This window comes from Simochromis diagramma, unplaced genomic scaffold (genome assembly GCF_900408965.1).
Source record: "Simochromis diagramma unplaced genomic scaffold, fSimDia1.1 OVJJ01000536.1, whole genome shotgun sequence".
NCBI classification, from domain to species: domain Eukaryota; kingdom Metazoa; phylum Chordata; class Actinopteri; order Cichliformes; family Cichlidae; genus Simochromis; species Simochromis diagramma.
Window position 1 is genome coordinate 291,741 of NW_024387029.1, and position 10,137 is coordinate 301,877.

Below are 10,137 nucleotides of genomic sequence, written 5' to 3' on the forward strand. Positions count from 1 at the left end.
ATGGAAGTAATTGGGTAAGGCAAGGCAACGCAAATTTATTTGTATAGCACAATTCAACAACAAGGTGATTCAAAGTGCTTTACAGAGACATTAGAAACAAAAACAAATAAAAAGCATGATTTTAAATTGATTAAAACAAGCAAACAAACTAACTAACTAAACACACACATTTCACACCTGTTCGCGCGATCTGAACCCTTATCGTAAGGGGAGCTACCAGTCCTTCTGTGGACGAGCTACTTTCTATTTTAAATTCCCTGAATTTAAAATACTCTCTCTAGACACCAACTCAACCATGGTCATAGAGCAAGGTCAGCAAAAGCTGAGATGCCTAGTGTACAGAGTGCAGACTGTCTGCAGAGCCAATTGCTACACACTTCCAAACTTTATGTGGCCTTCAGATAAAAATAAACTAATCTAATAATGAAACAATATCTTGGGCAATGAGTACAATATATATAAAGTAGTGGCTGCAAAGTAAACTAAAGTGAAGCAAACTTGGGGTGAGGTTTGGATCTTACCTGAGAGCCTGAGAATTAAGAATTGGATATCACTTCACTTAAGTTCATATGAGTGTGAAAGCACAACGGGAACACTTTTCGCAATATCGTTTAGGTCCATCACAGAGAAACAATCACATTCACACCTACAGCCTATTTAGAACTGACAAAATTCTACAAAAAAATAAAATAAAATAAAAAATCAAGAGGTCCTCAGTTTGACTCTTAATTTTTGCTGCATGTTAGTTTCTTGTTTTTTCCTGCCAGTCTCAGTCCATCTGTACTGAAACTATCCAATGAAGGCTAATTGTCACACATTTTCTTTTAAAATCTTTTGATTTATTGGTTTTTTATTATTATTAACTTTCTGAAACAATATATTAACTGGATTGTGGGATAGAAGATAAAATCTTCAAGAAATCACATAAAATCTTTTTTCACTTTCAGAATTTACATTTTTCCAATTTGTTCTGATTGCTGCCTTCTCCAATTTGGTGATGATTGATGATCCTTTACATCAAAAAGCTGAAACACACAGTCATATCTCCACCACTCTTGGGACATGACTGATGAAATCTTGAGGAGAACACTCAACTGATAGGTTCCATCAAGATTAGGGAGGATCTCTTTGTGCTCGTATCTGTACCTGTACCTTGTATCTGAACCTGAGCTGTGGTAACGCACAATTTTCCCTGCCGTAGGATCAATGAAGTCTTATCTTATATTTCTCACCTGTAAGTGAGCAGCATTTTAGGAGATAAGTTATTTAACTACACTTCACAGAGATCTTTTTTTTTTTTGGTAAATATATTGTGGCAAACTTAAGCAAAGTAGGAGAAAGAGATCTCTATTTTAACCTGCAGCTCCTGTGTTTCATAGACCGCTCAACTACAGGAATGCTGCTTTTGTTAGGAGCACCACATAACAGTGGAGAGAGGTGATTAGCGGGTACAGCAGTCTCAGTCATGGTGTCCTTGCTGGCCACAATCAATAAAGAACACACAGCTGCAATAATGTTATACGTTCTTGTGGTTTACTGTGTAAAGCAGGTTGCAGACTGCGCATTTGTCATATGGGAATCCTTTTTTAAGCCGATTAATTTTTTAATTTGAAACACAAGTTGACTATTTATTTTGCCTAGATAATATATTGCCTAATGATACTCAGAACTAAACACACATTTTTGAAAACTTTCATTTATACTTCTAAAATTTTCATAAATGCAACAAATCTGTGACTAAAAACCATCATGGCTCCATTAAAGACACTCATGTGATGGATTCCCTCAAAACTGTAGCCCTCCTTGGGACACTCCCTAAGACTACATCTGCTTCTCAGCCTGCTGATCCTGAGACTATAGTTCCTCCTAAAGTCTGTAACGGTTCCCTGGGTGAGGTTGGCTAGGGCCCTGCTAGTCCCTGTTCCCAGAGCAGTATGGTTCCAGGCATTCCCGGCAACTGTCCTTGTTCCCCTGGAGAGAGAGGCAAGGCTTCACCTTCGGCTTCCTTCACCAGACACAGCTGTAAGCCCTGCACAGTCCCAGCTGTCAGAGGAGTCATGTGAAGGCCCATTTTTACTTTTATTGTAAGTAGAGCTCGAAAACTAAGTAACTAATCAGTGTTTCCCCTGCACCTTCATACACCAGGGCCGCGTCCTGCTAAACTTGTTATTCCTGTATCTTCATCTTGGAGAGCATGCAGAGGAAGAGGGCCCACGTGACCTCGCTAAGCTTCACTGAATTGGTGCGTTTAGGAAAATTGGGAGCTAAAAAATAAACTTGTCATTCATCTGTATGCTAATCGTTATCTTTATTTATTCACATAAACCAAGGATACTGGTGTGGCAGACCCCTTGTTCCTGTGCTGCCATGGTTAGTGCCTTTTTGCTTTTCTTTGTTTTAATAAACTCCTGGGTTGCTTTGTCTGTATGTTTTGGGTCATTGTTCATCGGTATTATGAAATGCCACCCAATCAATTGGATTGCATTTAGCTTGCAAAAACCCTAGTTTCCCAGTGCCACTGGCAGCCATGCACTCCCAACCTTGCGCCGTGTTTTACAGATGATGTGGTATGCTTCGGATCATGAGCTGTTTCACACCTTTTCCGTGTTTTTTTCTTGCCATCATACTGGTAAAGCTTGATCTTGGTTTTATCTATCCACAGAATGTTTTCCCAGAACTTTGATGGCTTTTTTAGATGTTTTTTTTCTTTAAAATCAAAGTCCAATCTAGCCTTTTTTATTCTTTAGGCTTATGAGTGGCTTGCACTTCACGGTGAACCCTTTGTATTTATTGTCATGCTGTCCTCTTTTTATAGTAGACTTGAATATGGATATGCCTACTGTCTATCTCAGCTCTATTAATTCAATACTACATACTATTAAGGTTATAATGTAGTATAAATATACAAATATTTATTTTAGTATAGGGTGATACAATATAGTCGATACCCTTATCATTTGTTTATTATTTATTTCAATAAGTATAGGTACAAGTATTTTATGTAATCATTATAGAAATTTTGTAATATTCATGAAAATGTTTCCTTTTACATTTTTACAGTTCAAAAATTTTACAGATTAAAGATCTACTGACCAAACTTCCAGCTTTGCAAAACGTTACACTGGGGCATCATGGTGAGAAGAAAGCTGAATATAAAAGCAAAGCACTCAGTTTACTGGTGGATTTACGTCCCTACCTTTACCCATCATCACAAGCTCTGGATGGTGACCAAAAGAAATCAGCTTTCTCCAAAGGGTGGCTGGCCTCTCCCTTAGCGATAGGGATGAATGGATCGACTGATAGATGGATCTTTTATGAGAGTTTGTTTTTTTAATTTTGATTCATAGCTCTAGAACAATAATATGCAGTTTTGTAACACTACCACTATCACTTTGGGTGAAAAACACCCGTCGTTATTGTTCTAGGATTAATGTAATAAGTAGATGGTCAATTAGGCATTGTCTTGGGAAAGGAAAAAGTAGTTCCTCTCATTAATGTAAGGGGGTGCCAGAAGTTTGCCTTTCTAAATGAGGTCTGGCTCCCCTTGGTGGTTAAAGATTTATTTGTTAAACTGTGCATTTAAATAAATGTGTTTCAACTCTAGATGTCGCCAGACGTTAAACACAGCGACAAAGATCATTAATTCACAAGTTTAAAGTGATTATAACACAAAGATGAATTTATTCCAGTTTTTCCAGAAACTTGTAAAAGTAAGATAGTAAAATGTGTAGATTCCATAAAAACGCCACCTCAAAATAATATGTATAAATAGGAATACAGTAGGTTCTGGTTATTTGACAACATGTGTACAGATAAAATTTCCATGAAAAACCTAACCTAACTAACATCATAACATAACATAATATAACATAACATTTCATGCTTGTATATTTAAGCCCCGTGTTTCCTTCTGTCCGTTGTCGCAGCGTCCCATGTTCAGTGAGTTTCTCTGTGGTTCTGGTTTTCCATTGTTCCTAGTTCTGTGCTCCTTGTTTCCAAGTGTTTCTGTTTCTAGTTTCCCAGTGTTTAGTTTCCATGTTCAGGGTGTTGGTTTGTTGTTTTGTGAGTTTATTTTTTTTAAGTGTGAGTTTATTTTTATTATTTATTATTTTGAGTTTATTACTTCTGTCTATGAGTCCTGCATTTGGGTCCTCATCCTGCCACAGCTTAAGATGACAGAGGTTGCGTTGTTCTGCCTACTCCAGCAGTGATACTTGCTCTTTCATAAGTGCACTTATTCTTTGTTGTAGTACTTTACTGTTCCAATGAAACAAGAAGATCTCATTTTAAAGTACGTGTTTTGCCTGTGATCAGTGATCTTATTTAGCACATTCTCTTAATATCTTAGAGCTATCTCCAGAGTTAAAAATGTTCATGTCAGATTCTGTAATTCATTTACTTCTTCCCCCTTAAACTAGATGTTGTTGTTGTCAGGATTAATATTTCTCATGCTATCAGTTAGTATTTCTAAAATGCTTGCGCTGTGAGATCCCTGAGTACATGTGATTATCTAATTAACCAGTGGACAGCTACATATATAATATACTACAACTTATATAATATTTCCTATGTACATTTTAGACCGGGTGGCAGAATTGCTTTGACCCATTTTGGGTTTTTTTTGTTTGTTTGTTTTATTTAGGAATAGGTAGAAAGTCCTCTCTTCCTTGCTGGCTCCATGAATCTCATGAGCTCTAGAAAGATTAAATGTCAAACACATCCAAAGTTTGAGGGCTGCAAGCAAAGCAGGCAGCAAAGTCAACTGAGCCCAGAAACAGCTGGAAACCTGTGTGGTTATTACAATAAACACAGCACTCATGTTAACAGAGGAAGAATTTAGCTGAAGCACAGTGATTTTTACAGTCACAGCCTGCTTTTTTAAACAGCAATATTTCTCCATATTTTTTTTCCTTGTTTGCATGAGGATTTCTCCAAAACATCTGTTGTCACAATTATTGCAAATCTGTTACAATAAGTAGCTTTGAAATTGTACAGGCCTCGTCTGCATCTGTGTTTCACAGAATAGTATTATCAAGATGTGGCAAAGACAAATTGGCCAGTAGATGTCAAACGTTTCTGTGTTTACTTAGTTAGAAATGAAGTACAATAACTAATACTCTTTCATGTGGACTTCACTGTGAGTTTAATTTTTAAATTGTCTCTTTTCTCTTTTGAAACCCAGATTACTGTTTAAAAGAGCCATCCTACCTTCTAGTTCTAATGCTTGGCAACCAGGAGAGCTGACGCCTGAACCAAAACAAATCATGAAATAAGGAGGGGAGAGGTTGGATCAGACGCTGACTGGATTTTATTCTTTGTTGGCCAAAACAAAACGAATGCTAGCAAACCATCACATTTATAAGTACCCTGTGAAGAAAACATTAAACAAAAAGAAAGACTGTTCTACTGTCTTCTAGGGCCCCTGCGCATAAATTAATCATAACAATGAACCCAGTGCAAGTGCCTTAAATGATTGAACAATCCTTTTAAAATACTAACAACAGGAAAAAAGATTTTCTACAAAACAAAATATTAAAGAACAAAACGAGTTTAAATTAAAATTGGAACATTTCTGCCATGTGAACACTAAATACAGGGTGCTCCGTTTATCTAAATGGTCTTTTGAATCAAGAGTCCATAACTGATGGTGGTCATAACAGTTTGCATATTAATTATCATGAAACTGAACTTACAGCCCATTGTTCCTTCAGTGGTGCTAGTTTCAGTCATTATGCAAATGTAATGTTTATAAGGTTGGGGAAACCTACATTCAGCTGAGACTAAGAAGTCATTTGGATGAATGACAAAACGTTTCTCCCACTGAAAACGCCACATCCAGATGATCTCACAGAAAGTTCAATGCTGTTCTCAGGAGCTGTAAGGGCCACAAAAGAAAAAGTATAATTTTAATAAAATTCCACTCCTCACGTGTACACCACTTTGTATTGGTCTTTCACGTGGAATTCCAATAAAATTGATTCATGTTTGTGGCTGTAATGTGACAAAATGTGGGAAAGTTCAAGGGGGGCCGAATACTTTTGCAAGCCACTGTATGTGGGTAAGAGACAAGACAGTTACATACATACATGGTCATGGGATAGAGCGTATGGATTCAATGATCATAGTCACATGTGGGGGGTCAGGTCAAAGTGTGTAAATGTATTGTGTGACAAAGGTTATAAATGTACCAGACTGAAGGAGCGCCCTTCAGATCTGCAGGAGGCTTCGCGCTGTGCACATCTCCCCATATGGGTAAATAAAGAGGAACATGGGAAGTGAAGTATTCTGTCTCGAGTCATGTGTTTTCTACCAGGTCAGAATCAAAAAAATCAGGAGCGACAGGAAGTCGCAACACTATGGAGCACCTGTTCCATTAATACTTCAAATAAATACTTACAACCACTCTGAGCCACTTTTGTTCCTGGAAGCTCCTGTTTAGCATTATAGACGCAAAGTCTGAGTGGGGCCAAGAAAGGGATTAGCAGTAACACCAGAGGAGTAAAACACCAGCTCCAGCTAGGGTAGAGGAGTCTATCGAGACTGTAGACTAGACTGACCTATGGCTCACACATGGATCCTGGAATGGCTGGAAGCTGTAAAAGGTAATCAAAACCCTAGGAGCCTTCAATAGCACCTCAGTGGAGTTGTGAAAAAAAAACATTAGAGGAGTGTAAATGTGTATGAATGTTACACAGAAATCACAGACAAAGAAAAAAAGTACTTGTATGAATGGGTGAGAAGGGGTGAATGAGGCATGTTGTATAAAGCGCTTTGACTGCTCAGGTAGAGTAAAACTCACAATCAGTTCATTTAGGGAAGAATAATAATTTAGGTAAAACTGCACACTTTGTAAAAATCACAATATCAATGTGACTTTTAAATTACAAATTTAAAGACAAAAAATTTTACGCATACAGTTTGCATCCTTTAAATTCACATTGGCATTAAAAGGTTTTACACTGGTGTACACTGACTGCTTCCATTTTAGACTAATAGCAACCACTTCCACATAAGTCCATATTTGACTGCTCATCCTTCTGTAATTACGAATGTCATCTGAAGGGGCAGGGATAGCTCAGTAGGTAGAGTGGTGGCCCCATGATTGGAAGGTCGGGGGTTCGATTCCCCTGAACAGCTACCCTGAGGTACCCCTGAGCAAGGTACCGTCCCTACACACTGCTCCCCGGGCGCCCAGTGCTTCACTGAGTGAATGGGTTAAATGCAGAGAGGGATTTTCCCCACGGGGACCAATATAGTACACTTTCTTCTTCTGAAGTAGCTCAGTTTAAACAGGGCAATTACAGTCCAGCTTGAGAGTATCACCCACTGTTTGATCCAATAATTAAAAATAAAACATAGAAATTAAATTATTTCTGTGCATGAATACTTATAGCTTGATTGTCTGAATCCAGCAATAGGGCATTACATTTACTTTTTCTAAATTTTAGACATTAAGGCATTTTAGAATGTCTTAAGGATATCAGAGCATGGCTGGCTCTGAATATTTTACATTTTAATGAAAAGAAGACTGAAATCATTATATTTGGGCCGAGTGGACCTGGTGTCCATCTGACTTGGGTCCTCTTACATCCTGTGTCAAACCAATTGTCACCAAACTTGCAACATTTGCAACTCAACTGAAGCAGCAGAAGTAGCATTCATAAAAAATAAATCTCTCCAAAGTATCTAAAACCAGAGTTTCGTTTCTGTTTTGTTTGTTCTATGCTTTCCCATGGCATCCTGTGTGCATGCCATGGGAAAAACAAGGAGACTGTAGGAGGCACATAGTCTGTTTAACGTTTAATTTTTTCTGACTCAGATAACTTTGGCCCACCCTAACAGAATACGGACTTTGGATAGGGAACCTTACCACTCCCAGTTGTTTGGTCTGTTGTTTTTCTTGTGTTAATGAACGTGAAAATGGAAAAAAAGATGAAGTGTGTGCTCATATTACTCCTCTGGCTGCCATGTTGCATCTCCAGGTAAGCTCATATTTCAAGTTTTTCATTAAAAAAAAATATTTCTCTTAATTTATGCGAGATTGAATTGCAAGAGACATGGTCTTTTAGTTTTACTATGAGCTGTCGCCATTTTACTCATTTGTTTGTTTGGTGGAGAGTGTCAACAACTGACATTGACAGCTAACACCACCTAACTTGTCAAAACAGCACAGGGAGATATTTAAGCATATAGAAGAGGGATTTTAGACCAGCAACTGTGGCTATGCTTTTACAGATGTTTTGTTCAAAGAATTCTCACTCTTCTTTACTTCTTAATAATAATAATAATAATATTCTTAGTTTCTTTATAACACCAGCTGTATGTTAGTGCAATAACAAAAAAGTATTCTGTTTTATTCTTAAGGTGAGTGGTGGTGAAAGGAAGATGTGGGCACCCCTGAAATGTCACAGTCTCAGTAGGAGAAATTAATATTATCAGTGAATGTACTTTTGTTGTAAACGTGGCTTTAAGAATGTGGTAATGGTTTTCCTGTATGTACTTGCAATGTAATTTTTGGAGTAGTAAGAATAAAGAGTTAGAGAAGAGTTATTAGCAAAAATTTAATTTTACACAACACTAAAGTATTTCATCAGTGAGTAGGGTTCTCAGTTTCTTTTCACCCTAATACTTTTGAAGACAATGCTGAATCTGAAAACTATTTCTATCTACCGTATTTTCTGCACTATAAGGTGCACTTAAAATTCTTTAATTTTCTCAAAAATCGACAATGCGCCTTATAATCTGGTGCGTCTTATGTATGAATGTTGGTTGTACTTAATGACCTTGAACTGATTTTATGCGGTACACAGCGCTCAAAAATCTGTCAAAAAATGTTTTAGTATGACTTTGTAAGCTACGAAGCCGCACCGCTTGATGGATTGTCGGCAGCATTATGGCTACAATAGTCAGGACTAGGGATGGTACCCGGGGGCCCGGTGCCATGATGGCACCGGTTTTCTGACATAAACGGGAGTAACCAAGACCGAAAAAAGCAGCGCACATTTCGGTGCTTTAATTTTGGTGCTTTTTTTCCTAGAGCTGGATCACTTCCAGCCAATCTTGTTACGTTTCCCAGGAGAGTAAAAGGCGGGGCCATTACGTACGTTCAGTTAGAGCAGAGGCTACAAGATTAAAATGTCCCAAGGCGAAGCGGTCCAAAAGGGCTGCTGTAACTTCACAGCAAAATATGCAAACTCAAACAGCAACAAGGGCTTTAAGCTGGAGACTGTGAATACTGCGTCAAAACAGGTAACACCAAGAATCCGATTAAACAAGCTGGCGACGCATAGCGTTTTTTCTTAAACCAGAAAGCCCTATTTGGATAGCTTGCTGCGAGCCTTCACACCGTGCACGTTCGGGGGGTTGGGGGGCCAGTGTATCCGGACCCGGAGTCAACATCCCCCAAAAAACCCGAGAATAGAGTCCTGGCCCCTAGCCCTGCAGTGTAGCAGAAATGATGAGGATGATGATGCAGCAGCAGCCGTTCTTCTCTGCATGAGTAGCTTCATGTTGTTCGTGTGTAATTTACGTTGAGTAGGCTAACCACGTTATTACATTAATGCATGTAAGGTGAACTAGCAAACATCATCATAGCTACATGCGGCTGTCTTCCTTTTTGATGGCAGATACTCCCTTCACCCTGGCCAAAAAGGCTAAAATGACCAAAGAAAAAGTGGGGAAACAGTTAAACATGAGAGGTTTTTGGACAAAGTTTGTGTTTTTCCCATTGTTTAAGCACTGCTTCCAGCCAAGAGTGATGCCATATATGCCACATAGCTGCAGAAAAGGCACACATTGTTATCTTTTTACAGAAAAAAACCAGCTGAACATGAGAGGTTTTTGGACAAAGTTTGTGTTCTCCATTCTTTAAGCAACCGGTTGAGCACCGTTTAAGCACCGGCAAGCCGTTTCAAAAGTACCGATTTGGCACCGGTATCGGATAAAACCTAAACGATACCCATCCCTAGTCAGGACCCCTGTGGAGTATCTGGGTCCAAAACTCTGTCCACTTCAGGTCCCAAAGTCAAAAGAACACTGCGCATCACTGAGAGTTAAAAACTGTCTAAATCCTTTCATCTGTAATAAAATGATCAGCGGTGCTGCTTTAACCAGGCGTAAGGATTAGATTTACATCCA

The 10,137-nt window shown here is 38.5% G+C and overlaps 1 protein-coding gene across 1 annotated transcript in view; it reads right to left on the reverse strand.

Annotated features, from left to right (window-relative positions):
• Positions 1 to 10,137, reverse strand: part of LOC120739446 (major histocompatibility complex class I-related gene protein-like) — a 119,401-nt gene that overhangs the window by 71,319 nt on the left and 37,945 nt on the right. The gene's annotated exons all lie outside the window — the stretch shown is intronic.